The following is a 20,327-nucleotide window of genomic DNA, read 5'->3' on the forward strand; positions in this document are numbered from 1 at the left end:
GTTGGAGAGGGAAAAAAGAGCGCTGCAAAGTACTATTAGAGAAGAAGAAGTCTATCAGTTTATCAGTCGTTTTCCTCTTTCATTTTTCTTTACACGTTCATTTACCCATTCACATTACTTCACCCTATCTGAACCCTAACATCGCTTTCGATGAGCCACCTCCCACCGTCAGCTACATTCTCTCTTTTCTGATTACTTGTCTCCTGTTCTCCGGTGGTTTAATGTAAGGAAGAGTTCTCCCGTGATTACTTATCTTATATTTATTTCTTATTCTGGTGTTCTTTTCTTCTTTAATGAATCTACTTGCTAATTTGTTCTTCATGCCGAATTTAGGATTCTACAGTAGGAGTTGAAAAGACGCCGAGTTCAAAGTACAAGTAAATCCTCTCAGATTTCGTTAAGAAAATCCCTAGTTTCCAATTTCTCAATGTCATCATATCCACTTTGATTTGTATTTTGTATATTGTTGCAGTTTTGTATCTGTAAAATTAAATATGGTTGGGATGAGTCTCTTAAATGTCGATTTTATAAGTGTGAAGAGACTTGATTTTAGTAATTTATTATGTGAACCAAAAATTTGGTAAATTTTATTGAAACACATTTCCATAATGATTTTGATTTGACAAAATTATTTAAATTAGAATTAAAACCCTAAAATAAAAATACCAACACATTAAATTTAATTAATTTGATTTAATTGTTACTAATGTGTTTGTTCAAGTGTTGTTTTGAGTATTTAATTATACAAGTATGAAAGACATTAAGATAAAGCGCAAAGCCCATTAGGTCAAGGCGCAAGTTAAGTCAAAACGGATCAAGGCTTATAAATCAACTCAGCCCAGCAAGAAGAATGATCCAGAAGATTGACTATCTCCTTCACAACGAAGCTGCCGAGTTCAACAGACAAAGCAAGAGTTGACTCAATAAACTTGGAGACAAAGCTAATCCAAATGAGGAAAGGATCAGACGCAACAGGGAAGCTGTCGAGGAATCTTTGCCAAATATGGAGAGACAACCTGGCGCTTACTGACCAAAAGCAACTAAAGCACTGATCAAGACAGAAAAGACTACGTTCTCATTGGCCGCGACGCTGAGCACTGAGGAACAAAATGGACAGCAGAGTCGTTTCCCTCCAATGGTTATTTCAAAATTTGAAATGACCGATGGCTCAAGTGTCACTATAAATAAGCATCTCATTTGCTTCAATCCATGCAGTTCTTCAACAAGTCGAAACGCTGACCAAATTCTTCCTTGAAGTTCTGTGCAAAAGCAAAGCAATCTTACACACATTCTTATTCCTGTGTAAAAGACTAGTTTTTAGATCACTCAAAGTGTTCTCTGTATTAGAACAAAAACCTTTATCAATTCTAAAATTGTTAAGAGACTCTGAGTTGCTAGGTTTTAGCACTCAGATGTAGATAGTGTTGAGTATAGGATATAGAGGAAGGTACTCTATATACTCACTGACTATTGTAAGGGGTTTGTGCTCTACCCAAAAGTGCTCAATAGTGGATTAAAGCTCGGAAGGATTCCAGGGACTGGATGTAGGCAGGAGGTCGAGCCAGGATAAAACTGTTGAGTAACCTTTTCTAACCCTTAACTCCTTTATATGCTTGCTTTTTTATCATGTCTAGTAAAATGCCTAACTGGACGAATACTGAGTTGTGTGAATTGGTGCTGAGCTCAGTAATAGACTCCCAAGTGTTATTTCTTGACTCAACATTAGAAGCAGCCTTAGTCATTGATTAACTAAAATTGCCACTGACCTCACTCAATATCATTGTGCTAAAGTGAAAAATCTTAAGTCATAACTAAAACAAGTCATCCTTAAAAAGAAAATTTTTAAATAAAATCAAATTTGTCTTGAACAAAGATAATAATACCATATTTGATGTTATTGAATCCTTCCCATATTTGATGTTTCCTGATTCATCAAAAAGTTATTTCCAATTTCATTGTCACGTTGTTTTTAGAGCTGAATCGGTTGAAATGGCTTTATTGAAATAAAAAAAAGTATTGTACATTATGAATGTGATACAAGATAAGATTGAAAGAGTAGTAATCATCTTAAAAGAAGGAGAATGAAATTTGGGAGTATTCATGATTCGAGACAAAAGATAGTCTTCTCGAGTACCCATACATTGAGTAGTACTTGAACAATAACATGTGGTGTAAACATTGTATCAAATTTCAATGCTTCCACATAAGCCTTTTGTTTAACTGTCCTGAATATGAAATTCTCTTACGTGGTATATTGTTCTATCTAAAGTTTAGCATTAATAAGTGGAATGCTCTTCTATGCAATTTATTTTTTATAATATATGATTTGAATTGATTCCCATTATGCTTCTTCTTGTTTTCCATCCTGCAGCTTGTTGGAGACATTTCAAAGGTGGAGGAGAAACTTCTGTTAACTGAATCTCTTTCATGGCTGCCTAAAAAGTATATCAACAGAACAACTTTGCAATTAGTAAGCTTTCTCTCTCTATCTTGTTCTGCCAGTTCTGTTCATGTGATTTTAGGCAGCGGGAATTGTAAATGCGTCTTAGTTTTAGTTTTTATGTTGAAAGGGAAATGTTTCCTTTGACTCTCATTTGCTTGAATTATTGAGTTGCTTAATAACGTAGAATTATAAGTCAGGCTGATTATATTAATTATCTTGTTTCCTAGTTAACTCTTTGAAGTTGTGTTCATTGCTCTATGCATTTGGGCCTCACCCTTTGCTCATACAGATCTAAAAATAGTTTTCTGTCACTATTTTTCCTTTTCCACTAAGCTTTATAAGTTTTGAATTTGCATTGTATGATATATTCACTTTTATAGCAACTAGTAGACTGGTGTTTGAAATGAAGAGGTTGGTATAATTAACAGGATATATCAGTATAAAAGTATACGAGGGAGTAATTGAATAAAAAGTGAGATAATATATATTAAGTAGAAATAGGAGGAGGGGCCTCTAATCGAATGTAGTCATACATGAGTCCTTGGAAAGGAGAGGTATTATTTGCTTGAGTCAAAAATACGGTATTATTAATTCTTGAAACTAGTTTATCTCCTTCTACTTCAACATTTAGTAGCATGTATATCCCATGAATTCCACGTCGAGCTATTGTATTGTCCTTTCCAAAATTTCCAGTTCCCAATACTAAAGAAGAATTTGAATTTCCATCATTTACCCGAACCTTTAGGAAAATTTTATATATATTTAGACATTTGCAGTTGCTAAAGCCAATCTTAGAGTATATATTCCACTCTGATCAAATGTGTCAAGCTTGAACTTTATTTGCCATTTTGTTCCTTCATATCTACTACTGTTGTTACTGTTCTTCCTGCAGCATTCTTCATATATAAAGACTGACTGATAGATATGGGTGATTTATGAGTGCTCAAAGTATTAGATATTACTACATATATACCTGGGAACTTGAGCGAAAAATCAATCTTTTGTATAGTCACTCGTGCCAACAGTGAAATTCAAATCTCCATGAGGATATAATTCAGAATATCTTTCCCATAATCCATACTGTCTAAATCTGGAATTAGGATCATATATATTAGGCTTAATACATACGGAGCCCCCTGTACTTGACCTTTTTTTTTCATTTTACCCCCTAAACTCAAGGGACAACCTATTGACCACCTAAACTCCCCAAAATTCACCCAATTTACCCCCTCATTACATTTGACCGTAAAAATTTTTGTCCCGTAAATCACACGCGCTTGGCTTTGATCCATGTGGCATTATCGACTTAAAATACACTTGCCATATCAGTGATGTTTCAGAAATGATGTTTTTGCCCTTCTTCCACTGAAAGACTAAACGCTTCAGTTCTCCCTGTGGAGCTATTTTGATTTTTGATCAGAAAGAATAGAAGCAAATGTCCATCGATTCCTCTCTTCATTTCACTATCTTTCTCTATTCTTCTAAAGCTCCATTATTTTCGGTCGCGAGTTAGGGTTTCTGGGTTAGAACGCTGATAACTTGCCGGATTTGATTTGATGATCCTCGTCGTAGTTACCTGCAAAACAAAACCGGAGACAGGATCTCCGGGAAAACTCTCCGACGATCAAGTCAGTTTTGTGTGGAATTTAGTAGATCGATAATCGTATTGAGGAAAAAAATGTGAACCTACCCCTCCCTTGGCTTTCTTATTTCTTTTATAAGCCTTTCTAGGTAACCGCCGAGGGCGGTTACTCTTTCTGTGCCACGTTCTCCACGTAGTCACAAACGTGGTCCCGTTTCTCTGAGTGGGTGGTTTAGTGCCTTGTTGGGATTTCGGGGCGGTTAGCCCTTTCCCTTATTAGGAGCCCATTTAATCTTGAACCGTGGGCTTAAGTTTGGGATGGGCCCGTGCTTGTGATTCAGCTCAGTTGGTTTCACGAATCATCACATGCCTCCCCTCTAGTTTAGCAAGAGCCCTTTAGGGTCTTTTCATATGTCTTAGACAACTCTCCATCTTCATCTGGGTATTCAAAATTCGAAAGTAGTTCGTTCGTTTTCTGTCATTTCCTCTCCGGCATCAACCCTTTTGCGTTCGTTCTTCTCTGCATTCTTTCTCACATGTAAGTTTCCCTTTCTGTAACTCGTAACTCGTTCAACCATTTTTTCTTTTATTTCTGTTCGTTTCCTTCACCGATATGTCAAACCCTGAACTTGATTTCGCACCCTTCGACGAAAATTACGATCGCGAGGTGTCTCACGAGGTTGATGAGATGGTTGATGAAGCTTCAACTAGCTCTCCTAGGTCTGATTCTCATCCTGCCGATTTTCTCCATCTGGCGAATACGACTGATGAGGGCCTAGGTTTCGACCCCAAGAAGTTGATTCCACCACCTGTCCCCACTCCCCGTTTATTACCGAAGAAGGATAGGTCAGGAAGCCTAGTTTGCCGCGAGACGATTGACGACTTGCGGGAGCAGTATCCTTGGCTTCAAGGCCTGGAAACAAGCATTCCCGGGGAAAATAGAGGACCCGGCGACTTCCCGAAGGGGTATTTTACCATTTTTGTCGCTCAAATTATCTGCGGTTTCACGTATCCGCTGGCAGATGAGATTGCTTCCATCCTTGGAGGTTATGGAATCGCACCCGGGCAACTGCACCCCAATGGATGGGCCGACCTGACTCTGGACAAGTTTTTGGCGGATTGTCTGGAGGTTCCCTTCTCGCTCAAGATTTTCTCCAAGCTTCATCATTTCAAAAGTTCGGGGGAGTATTTTACTTTCATCCGACAGAGCGGTTACTACGGCTTTGATGAGAAGTCGAACAAAATCCGCGAGTGGGACAGGTCTTATTTCTTCATCAAGTTCCATGAAGGGAATCCGAACTTTCTTCGTTGCTGGGGCCGACCTAATGTAAAGAGTTTGAACTTTGGTTATCCAAGCAAGGAAGAATCCGCTATTGTAAAATTCTTGAAGAGTACTCCTCCTTTTGTATGGACATATGATCAGGCATTCCATATGCTAAGGAGCCGAGTAGCAATTGCCTACCGCGAGGAAGATCGCGTTGTTTATATCCCTTATCGCGTTTTCGTACAAGGTACTATTAGCTTATTTCCTAGTTGATGATTTCTCTTAACCCTTTGCAGGGGTGACCCTTTATCCCAACTCGCTGCAGATCGGGAAGCGAAAGCCTTGGCGAGGAGGAAGAGGCGATTGGCGGGAACAACTTCTGTTGCAGGGGCGAATTCTCCTGTGGGGGCGACTCCTTCTGTTGAGGCGGCTTCCCCCACAATTGCTTCCGTTTCACAAGGCCATGATTCTGCTTCTGAGGACCTTCCCTTAAATAGGAAGCGGAAGAGTAATGCGGATACGGAGTCTTCTCGCCCCAGGAAGAAAAATACCTCCGTATCCTTGACTGTTGGTGGTACACCCATATCCACCCCATCCAAAGAAAAGGGCAGTACTCCATTTCACGAGGTATCACGATTTACTCACTCTTTTTGTTTATTTTCCTTTATCAGTTATTTGCTGTTCTCCTGATCCCTCTCCTTATATATTCGCAGCCAATTCCTGACATTAGCGGGTGGTGGACTAGGACCTTTGGTAAAGCCGTGAGCTTTTCCTGTAAGGACATTGTTTCTTCCATATGCAATGTCCTTGGGCGACTCCCCTCTGCTTCTCACGTGCGCGAACAAGTGCCGCTTCCAACTGCCATGGAGGGGATTGAGAAGCGTGCTATAGAGGTATATTGCTTTCTACTCATGTTCCATCCCTCAAATGCATGTCTCCATTCGCTCTTTTTATTCACGTATCGTCCTATATGCAGATTATCAATTTCGCGGAGGGTGCCCTCTGCAGGGATGCTGAACGAGCTAGAGAGCTGGAAAGCCTTGGCACTGAATTGGCGACTCAGAAGTCGCTTTTTGATGATGTCCAAGCCAAAGTAAAGGTCCTTAAAGGCGCTTGTCAGAAGGCCATCAGCGAGAAGGAGGAAGCTCTCAAATCCCTCCAGGCTAAGTCCGATGAGCTTCAGAAGGCCATTGATGATCTGAATTCGTCCAAGGAAGCTTTGGAGATGCAAAAGAGGAGGGCCGAGGAGATCACAACTGAAGATGGTGCTCGCATCTATTGGTATGGAGAGCGGATTCATGCGGCTTATTAGCATGGACATCCAGATCGTGTACTTAATCGCCCCAAGGTTCCCATTCCTGAAAAGGATTTAGCTGAAAAATGGGACAAGTTGGAGGCCGAGGATGCCGATATGGATGAGGTACTTCTCCTAGATTGGCAGAGTTTTCATGACTCTCCAATTAGCCGTGAGATCCCAAATCAGAATGTAGAAGAAGGGGCACCACAAGATGTTTCTCACGTTGAACAAGTGGTACCTCGCTCTGATGCGATTACTGATCTGATTGTTGGGGATTCGCTTGAAGCAGATCACCCCACTGGAGAAGATGAAGGAGCCGCTGAAGGCGAAGGGGGCAATAGAGGCGAAGGAGAAGAAACTGTAGTATAATTTTATTTATATCCGAACTGTTGTATGTAACAAACTGCCAGTATATATATCAACCGAGCGACTTTGCCGCCGCTTTTCATATATGTGCAATTGCTGTTTTATTCTTCGTCGCCTTAATGCCGGTTATTTTCGTATGCGACCCTTGCCTTTTGCCGACTTCATACTTGTAATTTTTCGTAGTTAGTTTTGTTTTCGTTAGGGTGGCCAGACCCTTTTTGTAATTTTTTGAGTACTCATTTATTCGCTTAATTTTATGCCTTATAATTTTTCAAATAATCATAAGGTTAACCATAAGGTTTTGCGAATGATGCGTAATCATGCATCCGCCTTTCTTTTGTAGGCAACACATTTATGTGTTTAAGGTTAACCATAAGGTTTTACGAATGATGCGTAATCATGCATCCGCCTTTCTTTTGTAGGCAACACACTTATGTGTTTGTATTATCAGTTTGAAAAGGACCTGCATTCAGCCGTAGCATACTGAATAATTGTAACCAATGAACATCTTTATTGATAAGGAAAAAAGACTTCTTGTTACATGGGTACATAAACTGTGTGGGATCAAAGCCTCATTAAAACCTTTTATCAGAAAACCCAGTGGGAAAAAACTCATAAAAGGAAAAAGAGTACTCGTCATTTCCCTGAACTACTCGGCCTGTTTATATAAGCGTAGATTCTCTAGATTCCAGGTGCGTGGGAGCTTTTTGCCGCTCATTTCTTCTATTTCAAAAGTTGATGGTCCCAACTTCTTGGATACCCTATAAGGTCCGATCCAGTTGACGCCTAATTTTCCTTTGCCTTCTCTGGACTGTATTTTATCTGCTTTTTTCAAGACCAAGTCGCTCTCATTGATTATCACCTTTCGCACCCTTCTGTCATGATACTTATTGATTCTATTGCGATATACTGCCATTCGCATGTAAGCTTTTTCTCTTCGTTCTTCAACAGAATCCAATGCATCTCTAATGTTGATAGGATTTTGGGTGTCGCAGTAATAAATTACCCGATCTGTAGGTGAATGGATTTCAACAGGTAGGACTGCTTCGGCTCCATAAACCAGCGAGAAGGGTGTTTCGCCTGTTGCTGCCTTTACAGAAGTTCTGTATGCCCATAACATATGAGGTATCTCATCCGCCCAACCTGTTTTCTTATCACCTAGTCGCTTCTTGATTCCCTGAATCATGGCCCTGTTGGTAACCTCTGTCATACCATTCGATTGGGGATGATTTACGGAGGAAAAATGATTCTTGATCCCCATGCTTTCGCAATATGCTTTGAATTTGACACAGTTGAACTGGGTACCGTTGTCGGTTATAAGCGTTTGTGGGATTCCAAACCGCATGATAATGTTCTCTCGTAAGAACTCGATCATTCGCTCAGGTGTTTGAGCGGTTACTACCTCTGCTTCTACCCATTTGCTGAAGTGGTCAACAGCGACTACCAAGTACTTCCTCTTCCTTGTTGTTTCTGGGAATGGCCCCACTATATCAATCCCCCATGTTGCGAATGGCCACGCCGTCATTATAGTTACTTGTTCGGCTCCTGGGACATGCTTTTCATTAGCATGGATTTGACAGCTGTGACATTCCGCTACCATTTTCGGGGAATCTTCCACCACCTTCGGCCAATAATATCCCATCAACTTGACTTTTCTTGCCAACGCCGCGGATGCTTCATGCGCACCACAAATTCCTTCATGGAGTTCTCTCAGCACGTAATCTCCTTCATTGTGGCTAATACATTTTAACCATGGACATGTATATGACTTCCTGTATAAAGTCCCATCCCGAATTGAGTATCTCGCTGACTGCCCGATTAGCTTTCTGGCTAAACTTTTATCAACCGGCAAATCTCCATGTTCCAGATATTGGCGGATGGGCATCCGCCAATCTTCATCATCTTCTAGCTCTTCGATGACCATAATCTGATCGGCTTCGAATGCTGGTGATGACCTTATTTACAAATTACATGCTTTTTGACTCCATGGGTCTCTACTCGCCGCTGCTTTTGCCAACTCATCAGCCTTTGTGTTCTGGCCTCTTGGAACATGCACCATCTCCCAGACGATTCCTTTATGTGTTAACTCCTATGTCAATCTACCGACAACCTGATGGTATTTGACCAGATCTTCCTGTTTCACCAGATAATTTTTTGTGATCTGATTTATCATGAGTTTAGAGTCGCTGTAGATTACCACTCTTTCTGGCATAAGTTCATTAGGCAACTTCAATCCGCATATCATTGCTTCATATTCCGCGGCATTGTTGGTAGTTTTGAATGTTAACTTTGCCGCATAGTACATGCGAATAATATCCGGACCCTTGATGACGACTCCCAGTCCAGCTCCATCTGTGGATAATGCCCCATCTGTGAACATACTCCATTCTTCTTTTTATGCTTTTGGACATTCGTCTTCATCCCACGTGAACTCATTCACGAAATCGGCAAGTACTTGACTTTTTAGAGCTGGTCTTCCTTCGTAACGAATATCGAACTCTCCCAAGCGAATTGACCATTCCATCAATCGCCCGGATGCGTCAGGTTTCTGCAGTACCTTTCGCATTGGAATTCCAGTTCTCACAATGATAGTATGCGCCTGGAAGTATGGCTTCAACCTAGCCGCCGTGGTTATCACCGCGAGGGCCATTTTATCTAACCTCGAATATCGAAGTTCTGCATCCTTTAAGACTTTACTCACGTAGTACACCGGATATTGTTGCCCTTCTTCTTCCCGCACCATTACAGTGCATATCGCCGTGCTGGTGACGGACACATAAAGAAATAAATCTTCTCCATCCTCTGGCCTGCTCATTAAGGGCGGATAACATAGTAATCGCTTTATCCCCTCGAATGCTTCTTGACAATCTGGTGTCCATTCAAAGGACTTAGATTTTTTGATGGCATTGTAGAAAGGTAGACATCTCCTAGCTGAGCATGATATGAATCGCCCTAATGCCACCAACCGCCCATTGAGTCTCTGTACTTCTCTTATGCTCCTTGGTGTCTTCATCTCCATCACTACTTTAACCTTCTCAGGATTCGCCTCAACTCCTTTGCCACTAACAATGAAACCCAGGAACTTCCCTGCTCTCGCTCCAAACGTGCATTTCTCCGGGTTCAATTTGAGGCCATATTTGATCAGCACTTCCAGGATTTCTTTAATATCCTGCGGATGGTCTTGCATCTTCTTGCTTTTAATGATCATGTCGTCTACATAGATCGAGAAGTTCTCGCCTGATTTGTCTGAAAATATCTTGTTCATCATCCGTTGATAGGTTGCTCCCGCATTTTTCAGTCCAAAGGGCATCACCTTGAAGCAATAAGTTGCCTGATGAGTTATGAATGACGTCTTGATCTCATCCGCCTTCTCCATTGGTATTTGGTGGTAACTGGATTTCACATCGGTGAATGATAAAGCTTCAAATCCCGCAGTCCCATCTACCAATATATCAATGTTAGGTAGCGGATACATATCCTTCGGACAAGCTTTATTCAAATCTTTGAAGTCTACGCACATTCTGTACGTTCCATTCGGCTTTTTGACTAGCACCACATTGGCTAGCCATTCCGGATAAGTGACCTATCGAATTGCATCTGATTTTAGCAAATCCACCACTGCTTTTTCAATCGCCTTCTGCCGCTCTGGAGCATGTCCTCTCTTTTTCTGTCGTACTGGGGTTGCACTTTTGTCCACATTCAAACGATGTGTTGCTATTTCTGGACTTATCCCTTTCAGCACTTCATCTGGAGCGGCGAATGCCGACTCACATTGGATCAACACCTCGGTAATGGCTTTCTTCGTTTCCTCTGGAAGTCCTGCCGCTATCCTTACTTTCTTGTCATTTGAAATGGCGAATAGTTCTGTTTCTCCTAACGCTTCAGCCGGCAACTTCTCATCAACTTTATCTTCTTCATCTGGCTTTGTTTCAAGTGACAATGTATAAGCTTGTTGAGATATAAGTTGATCACCCTCAACAATGACTCGCCCTTGGTGTGTTGGCAAATGCAATGTCAAATGCTTCATTGAAATGAGCGACTCCGTTTCTGACAGAAACGGACGCCCCAGAATTATATTATAGGCCAATGGGAGATCAACAATTGTGAATTCTAGATCACCTCTCCATTTTAGATTCTTATCGCCCATTTCTGTCTCCAACACCACCTGTCCACTTGTTTGAGATGATTGACCTCCAAAACCAGTTACATCCATGAACGTATGTTCTACTCGCTCGTCGTTAATTCCCAACTGGTTGAATGCAGTTCGAGTAATAACATTGCAAGAACTGCATGTATCAATAAGGACCCGCTTGACGTCCCATCCTTCAATGGCCACCGTAATCACCAACGCATCCGCATGCGGCTCCGTGATTCGCGCAAATGAATAATTGAGGGCATCCCCCCTACTCGTGTTGCTTTTTCGCTGTTCACGGCGAGCCCTTTTTGTTGGAGGCTCATAGATCCCGCCTGCTATTACGTTAATCACTCCTTTTTTCTGCTTCTTTTCTGGCCTTGCTTCTATCTCACGCAGGAGTGTTGCTTTTTCATCAATTGTTTCTTTTCTAACGAATTGACTCAGTTTTCCTCTCTCAATCAGCTTTTCAATCTCACTTTTCAATTCGTAGCAATCATTCGTGTCATGGCCGTTCAATCTGTGGAACCTGCAGTATTTGTTAGGATATCGCCCCAAACTAGTTCGACCTTTCGCCTCAGGAAACTGCACATCCTTCTTCATGGGGTTTTTTTCAATCCAAAGTAACACCTCATGGCGAGTCGTGTTCAATGGTGTTTGATATCCCCCCCTTGAAAGGAGCGATCACCTTTCCGAACAAAATTACCCTTAGATTGGGTTTGATTTTGATGGCGCCGATTGTCCGAAGTGGATCTAGCCGCATCTCTTTATCGCCGGGTCTGAGCTTTATGTTCCCTGTTAACATCATCCACTTCCATGAATTCCTTTGCTATCTTCATGAGTTCGGCCACTGTGCGTGGCTTGTTGCGGATGATTTCCTCCCGCATGCTCCAATCTGTGGTTCCATCCGCCATTATGTTGCGAATGCTTACGATATCTGGGTTCTGCAACCGCACCAGAATATCATTGAATGCTACAACAAATTCCCTTAGGGAATTATAATTTCTTTGTTTGATCTCTTTCAGCTGCCTATCCGTCACATCTGCCGCTTTACAGCCCACGAACTTTGCACAGAAATCACGACTGTACTGAGTCCAGTTGTGAATGGATTCGGTTGGTAGAGATCGGAACCAATCGGATGCTGCTCCACCCAAAGTGGTCGAGAACAATCGACAAATTATGCTTTCGCTTGCTCCTGCAACATCCATTAACTCTCTATAGTTCCTGACATGCGCCTCAGGGTTAGAATTTGGATCCCCATAGTATTTAGGTATCGTCGGTGCTTTTATTCTGTGATCTAGAATAAATTCCCGCAACGATGGGGCAAAAGGCGAATCACTCTGCACCACTGCTCTCGCCCTAGGGGTGTACCCCATTCGCTCCATCATGCTTCCCAGTTGATCTTCCAATTCAGTATTGGGTTCCCGCCGAACTTCTTCCATCCGCTGCTGGTGAATTCTGGGTGATATCCACCTGCCATACTGTGTCGACACTTGTTCTCGCTGTGGGTCTAACCGCTGTCCAGTTATAGGATCAAAATTCCAAGTGTGCTCCCGCCCAGACACATTCGCTCCAGATGTCATCAACTCTGAATGTCTGTGGACAAAGGGCTCCGTTTGTTGTAGCGGAAAAATTCCTTGCATTCCTGACATCGGTTGGGATGTTTGCCAGGTCGGATGAACCGTCATATTAGGATCTTGGTGCGAGTAGTTGCCTGGATGGCTATGTGGCGTCATGCGACTACTCTGACCCACCCGATTCGTCTCTCGAGATGACTGCGGAAGCGTAGATACGGCAGGAATAGTCGATGGTTGTGTCGAAGTGACAACGGGTTCTTATGGGGCAGCCGCTACAACGGTATTGTGATCTGCGATTGTAGTTAATATACTAATCATTCGATCTCCAGCCGCTTGGCTCATATTCGTAGCCAAGACCTGTCCTGCCATTTGCACAAACTCACTATTCGACATCTCCATCTCAGTTTGCACTTGGACCTCCAATAATGGACTCAACTATCCTGAAGGATTCGTCGAGCTGGGTATCACAGGCTGTGTACTCGCAGGCTGCGAACTCACAGCCCCTGGACCTCTTGAGTTCATACTAGTTGATCTGGTTGTAACTCCGGTTGTTCGTGATGGCTCTGACATGTTCTTGGTGTACCTTTAACCAGATGTTGGTAAAAAAGATCCACCTTCACCGCACCAATTGATAACTTGCCGGATTTGATTTGATGATCCTCGTCGTAGTTACCTGCAAAACAAAACCGGAGACAGGATCTCCGGGAAAACTCTCCGACGATCAAGTCAGTTTTGTGTGGAATTTAGTAGATCGATAATCGTATTGAGGAAAAAAATGTGAACCTACCCCTCCCTTGGCTTTCTTATTTCTTTTATAAGCCTTTCTAGGTAACCGCCGAGGGCGGTTACTCTTTCTGTGCCACGTTCTCCACGTAGTCACAAACGTGGTCCCATTTCTCTGAGTGGGTGGTTTAGTGCCTTGTTGGGATTTCGGGGCGGTTAGCCCTTTCCCTTATTAGGAGCCCATTTAATCTTGAACCGTGGGCTTAAGTTTGGGATGGGCCCGTGCTTGTGATTCAGCTCAGTTGGTTTCACGAATTATCAAACGCATACTGGTTTTGTACGCGGACTGGTTTTGAATGCGGACTGGTTTTCATCGTGAACTGGTATTGATCGTGGACTGATGTCGTTTGCGAGTTAGGGTTTATTGGATTCAGATACGAAGCTTAAATCCTTCATACAGGTTAGTGTTGAACTTTACGTTATCATATTCCTATTGCTTTGCTTGGATGACATTAGCTTTTATCTGTAGTTTTTTTTTTGTGATATTTTATGAACTCTGGAGGGCAAATGATAAAGGGAGAAAAGAATATATGCATGTGGGTTCAGTTGTCAACTGATATGGCTACTTTAAGTTGCTTTTGCTGTGATGGGTACTTTTTTATCAATTGATTTGTCTTTTTATGTCAAAGAATCTTATATTTTTTTTTTGTATTTGTCAGCTATCAAAATGAGGGATGTAAGTGTATTTTTACATCATGGTGGTAGGACAGTGCTGGATGAGAGTGGTTTCAAATATGTGGGTGGTGTTGTTGAAGAATATAATCAAGTTGACATGGATAGGTTAGAGTACTTGATCTGTTCTGGTTTATGTGGGATTTAGGATACAAGAGATGTGGGTCTTTGTACTACAAAGATGGTAGGAGTGGTGAGTTAAAGATACTTGGTAATGATAGGCCCTAATGGAAATGTTTACCTACAAGGGCAATACGGATATTACTGAAGTTTATGTGGACAAAACTGAAGATGCACAGCCTTGTGGGACCCTGGATCCTAATGTGAAAGTGGAAGTAATAGCTGGGATGAGTAGTAACACTGTCCCTACACACATCGAGCCTTTAAATGAGGTGGACGAAGAAGACATAAATGAGGAGGATGTGCAAATAGATATACAGAAAGAAGGAGTTAATGTAAGGGAAGCAATTGAAGGATTGATTGAAGGAGAAGAAGTGAATGAAGGACACGAAGTTGAAGGAGTTAATGTGCAACTAGATCTACAAAGAGAAGAAGTTGAAGAAGTGAATGAAGTACAAGAAGGGGAAGAAGGGCAAGAAGTGAATAAAGAACAAGAAGTGAATGAGGGAGAAGAAGTGAAGGAGGGAGAAGAAGTTGAGGGAGTTAATGTGCAACCAGATCTACAAAGAGAAGGAGCGAATGAAGGGGAAGAAGTTGAAGACAGTGGTGAATCTTCAGACGAAGAATATGCAGATGGGGAAGTGGAATCAGAGACTGAGTCAGAGCCTGATTCATATGTAGGTGAAGTTGATGTTGAGGCCGTCAACTATGAGTCTGAAGGAAGTCAGTTTGCAGAAGAACTAGTTGAAGTGAGGCAGAGTCGTGTAAGTCAACAGAGAGATAGATCCAATAGGAAAAGGCCAGAGCCACCTTTTGAAGTTCAACTTGGAGATTTAGGCACAGATAAAGGGCTAGAAGATGAAGTAGAACAAGAACCTAGGGATGGACTACTTGGTGGTGATGAGGAGTACATTGGCTCCTCAGATGAGACAGTTTTGCCTCTGACACTGAAGAGGAAGATGGACCCCATAGGAGGAGATGCAAAAGAGTTCACTATGACCCAGATAGTGAAGTACCAATGTTTCAGCTTGGCATGGTATTCAAAAGTGTATACCAATTTAGAGAAGCTTTGCAGAAATATGTTGTGAATCGGGGTGCAAAACTGAAGAAGAAACCTAATGATTGGGATAGAGTTGGGGCTAGATGTCGTGGAGTTAGGTGTAAATGGCAGATTTTGGCTAGCTTGGATAGAAAAAGTAACAATTTCATTATGAAGACTTGCATATCTACACATCACTGCGAGAAGACTAACAGGAACAGATTATGTGATTCTAAGTTCATTGCTGAACATTTCAAAGGGACAATACAGGAAACACCAAACATCAGACTCTGGAGATTACAGGAAATTGTGAAGGAAAAGTTTGATCTTTATGTGGGCAAGACAATTCTGTGCAGAGCCAAGCATTTAGTTATGAAGAGGTTTATGGGTGATTACAATGAGGAATTTAGAAGGCTACATGATTACAAGGATGAAATCCTAAGGTCCAATCCTGGGTCAACATGTGTCATCCACTATGACACCAAAGATTTACCTCCTAAGCATATTTTTAGAGGAATTTATATACGTTTCAAGGCAATGAAAGAGGGATTCAAAGCAGGTTGTAGAAAGCTCATAGGAATGGATGGTTGTTTTTTAAAGGGTGTATGTAAAAGGCAGCTCCTGTCTGCAATAGCAAAAGATGGAAATTCACAAATGTATCCAATAGCATGGGCAGTGATAGCCCATGAGACAAAAGACACTTGGAAGTGGTTCTTGAAGCTGGTGCAAGAAGACCTGGAACTTGGAGAGGGAGCAGGATTCTCCTTAGTCACAGATATGCAGAAGGTATGTATATATAATGTCATGTTTTGTGTTTTGTGGTAAATTGTGGTCTTTAGCTTTCTCTTGTGTGTTTTTTGGTAAATTGTGGTCTTTAGCTTTCACTTGTGTGTTTTTTGGTAAATTGTGGTCTTTAGCTTTCACTTGTGTGTTTTTTGGTAAATTGTGGTAAATTGTGGTCTTTAATGTCTTGTTTTGTGGTATTTAGTGTCCTGTTTTGTGGTCTTTAATGTCCTGTTTTGTATTAAAATGTTGAAATGTTTATTTAGCTTTTTGTGAATGTGGTCTTTAATGTCTTGAAAATGTGTTAACATGTTGATATAGGGATTGATTCCAGCTATTCAAGAAGTCTTACCTGCTGTCTGTCATAGGATGTGTGCTAGACATGTTCTGGCTAATTGGGGAAAGCAATGGAGGGGGGTTGAGAGGAGACAATGTTTTTGGAAGGTGTGCAAGTCCACATTTGAGGCTCAGTTAAAGGATAGTCTGCAGGAGTTGAACACTTTGGGTGGGAAAAAAATTGTTAGTGATTTGATGAATTATGATTTAGAGAGATGGTGTAGGGTGTACTTTAGTATGGATAACAAGATTGATGTGGTGGACAACAACATGTCTGAAACGTTTAATGGATGGATTCTAGCTGCTAGGCACAAGACTATCATATCAATGCTTGAAGAGATTAGGATCAAGTGCATGCACAGGCACATTGAGATGAGGGCGTTTTGTGAGAATAAATGGATTAGTGATATATCTTCTATAGCTTTAAAGTGTCTAACCCGCAATACATGTGCTTCTATGAGGTGTATGATTGAGTGGAATGGGGATGCAAGTTTTGAAGTAGTAGAAGGGGAATATAGGCATGTAGTTGACTTGAGGAAAGAGACTTGTACATGCAGGGCTTGGGGTTTGAAGGGAATACCATGTGCTCATGCAGTTGCTGCCCTGCAGAAACAAAATTTGGATCCTATTAATTTTGTTAGTCATTGGTATAGGAAGGAGAAATATGGTTTGACATATGGGCATTTCATTCAACCTGTGTTGAACATGAAAATGTGGCCAAGTAGCACAAATCCTCCAATTCATCCACCTGAGATAAAAAAAATTGACTGGAAGCCCTAAAAAGAATAGGAGGAAGGATAGAGATGAAATCAAGAAAGTTGGAAAACTAAGCAGGAGGGGAGCAACAATGACTTGTACAAACTGCAAGAACCACGGGCACAACAGAAAGGGTTGTCCAGCATTAAAGAAAGCTGGTAGAGAGGTACATTTTTTACAGCTCGAATAATATTTTGAAGAAAGTGTCCTGTTTTTTGGTCTTTTTTTACAGCTCTAATAATATTTTAGTGGAATGCAGGGTGCTGGCCCGAGTGGAACGCAATATGCTGGTGCTGGTTGCAGTGGAACAAAGGATGCCGGAGCTGGGTGTAGTGGAACAAAAGATACCAGAGCTGGTTATTGTAGAGCAAAAAAGGTTGGTGCTAGTGGAACGCAATCTGCTTGTAGAAGTGGAATGCAGGGTGCTGCCCCTACTGGAACACAATCTTCTTATGGAAGTGGAATGCAGGGCTCAACCTCATCAGTGATACGATCTACACTATTTGATTCAGAAAGCTTGGTAGTGTATGGAAGAAAGAGGCCCATTAGTCCTGTTACTCCTGTTACCTAGACTCATTACAAGAGGCCCAGATTTTCAGGGGTAGGTGTGTTCATATCTGAACGAACTGGGTGGACTTGTGCTCAGGTATTCCTTGTTTTTATTCGGTTTTTATAGTAAATGATGTGTACTGTGTGTGTGGAATTTAGTTTGTGATGTTTGCTTGACATGTTTGTATGGTGTATGTAGAATTTAGCTGGTGAAAGGACCGTTCTTTCAACTGGGCCAAGCATACTGAAGAACTCATCTAAAGTTACAGGCAACCTTGGATTCCAACCTGATAAACTGAAATGGAAAGGCAAACAAGCCATGACTGCCACATAATTACAGCAAGAAAAACTAGATAAAAGAACACAGTCAAAGGCAAGAGCATCAAGGGCTAGAAACTCAGCACAAACAAGTGCAGCTCAGCCTGTACCAAAAGCACCCACATGTGCAGCTCAGCATGTACCTAAAGCACCCACAAGTGCAGCTCAGCCTGTAGCAAAAGCACCCAGAAATGCAGCTCCAATTAGAGTTACAAGATCAGTTTCACAACAAATAGTAGCTTCACAACCAAATGCAAGAGGACCTCGTCTTACAAGATCAGCCGCTCAGCAAGCAAATTCACAACCAAATGCACCTACAACTGTTAGATGGATGCCTTAATTATTTTAGCTTTGTGTTTTTGGCCTTTTTGGCTTTATTTTGTGGCCAAATTGATATTTTGGACATGTTTTATATTATAGGCATTTTGTTATTTTGGACATGTTGATATTTTGGCCATTTTGGCTTGTAAACATCTAGTCAGGCAGTTAGGATTGGCAGCAGCTTTGTACTCTGCCCTTTTTGGCCAACTTCATTTGGCATTTTGTTTGTCAAGTTGCCTGTAATGAACAAGTTCATATCCAATGTGTAGTTCAAGTTTCAAGATATATGTCAAATTTCAGGTTATATTTCAATTGTCTACTGATAGAAGCTTTCAGGTTATATTTCAATTGTCTACTGATAGAAGCTTTCAGGTTATATTTCAATTGTCTAAAGAGAACAATTACAGGTCTGAAACATGAAATAACAAGTACAAACTTCACAATTAGAGGCTTAACATTTCAAGCATAACAATTACAGGGTTAAATGAGCATTACAAACTTCACAATTACAGGTTTAACATTTCAAGCAATTCAATCATTTGACAAGCTTAACAGTGGTCTCAATTACACTTCCCTTCAGTGTTGAATTCATAACAACTCAACTACTCATAAACCACACCCTTGTTAAAAACCCTACAATGTAAATGACTACCATTCTCTTCCATTGACTTCTACTGCCTGATATCTTGTTCATTTGCATGCTGCCATTCCCATATTCTTCTTGTTTAACCCTATTCAGCAAACCTGTGATTACTTTTCTACTTTGGCAATGAACTTCTTCTCTATCAAACCAATTGAAAAATCCACAATATTTGGGTCCCTGCAATTCCACATTTACAATTAACTCAAGCCAATTATCAATGAATTGTAGGTAATCAAGAAGCTAAAACACATACCCCATAATTTCGACATCCATAAAAACGTCTTCCTGGATTACGAGGTCTCCATGACACTTTCAGTACAGCACATTCACCACAGAAACAGATCTCGTGACCCATCATCAACTCAATTTCCTTCCTTTTTCAGGAAAAATCAATTTCATCACACAACTTCAAAGGAACAGAACTTCAGATGAACAACCCAGAAGAAATGAAGAAATGTGGAACACAGGAACGAACCAGAAGAAATCACAGATGGAGAGAAGAACGAACCGTTTAGCGAGAAAGATGAACCGTGTGGAATCGATGTGACAGAACCGTGTGGAATCGACGCGAAGAAGACGAAATCGATTAGCAGAAGATGGAGAAGAAGAAGAACTGAAAAATGGCGAAGAAGAAGAAGAAGAGAAATCGATGAGCAGAAGATGGAGAAGAATAAGAAACGAAAATGGCGAAGAAGAAGAAGATAATAAGGAGATGTTACCGTTGAAATGCATACGATCCCAGCCCTCACGCACGTCTGGCGTTTGAGAACCAAACATTTGCCATGTCAGGGCCACGTCTGCGATGAGGGGGTAAATTGGGTGGATTTTGGGGAGTTTAGGTGGTCAATAGGTTGCCCCTTAAGTTTAGGGGGTAAAATGAAAAAAAATGTCAAGTACATGGGGCTCCGTATTTATTAAGCCTATATATTATTATTAGTCCAATATATAGGATAAAATGATAGAGGCAATAATTACGTACCTTTCAGTGTGATTAAGATAGAGTTTGTTAACATAAAGAGGGTTATGATCGGGAACATAAAATTCAGGTTCAGTTGGATCAAGTATTCCAATTTCCCAAAGTGTGGAACCATTCCTTGGAGGCTCATACACAACATCTCCAATACAATAATTAGTGCTTGGGGATATATGAAGGACAGTGTGCTACTTGTAACCTCCGATAAACCCTAGAACCCATGCGTAAAGATCATAGGAGGCATGCCTTATATTACTGATATTGAAATTATCCTCTTCATCTGCTCTTGTCCAAAATTGGTAGCCATATGGGAGGAAATTTTGGTTAATTTGGGGATTATTTTGAATGCTTACAATAAAAATGAAAACACATA

The 20,327-nt window shown here is 41.2% G+C and overlaps 1 pseudogene; it reads right to left on the reverse strand.

Moving 5' to 3' along the window:
* Positions 1-2,930: 2,930 nt before the first annotated feature.
* The window catches only part of LOC136236083 (uncharacterized), a 33,741-nt pseudogene continuing 16,344 nt past the window's right edge, over positions 2,931-20,327 (reverse strand).

This window comes from Euphorbia lathyris, chromosome 7 (genome assembly GCF_963576675.1).
Source record: "Euphorbia lathyris chromosome 7, ddEupLath1.1, whole genome shotgun sequence".
NCBI lineage: Eukaryota > Viridiplantae > Streptophyta > Magnoliopsida > Malpighiales > Euphorbiaceae > Euphorbia > Euphorbia lathyris.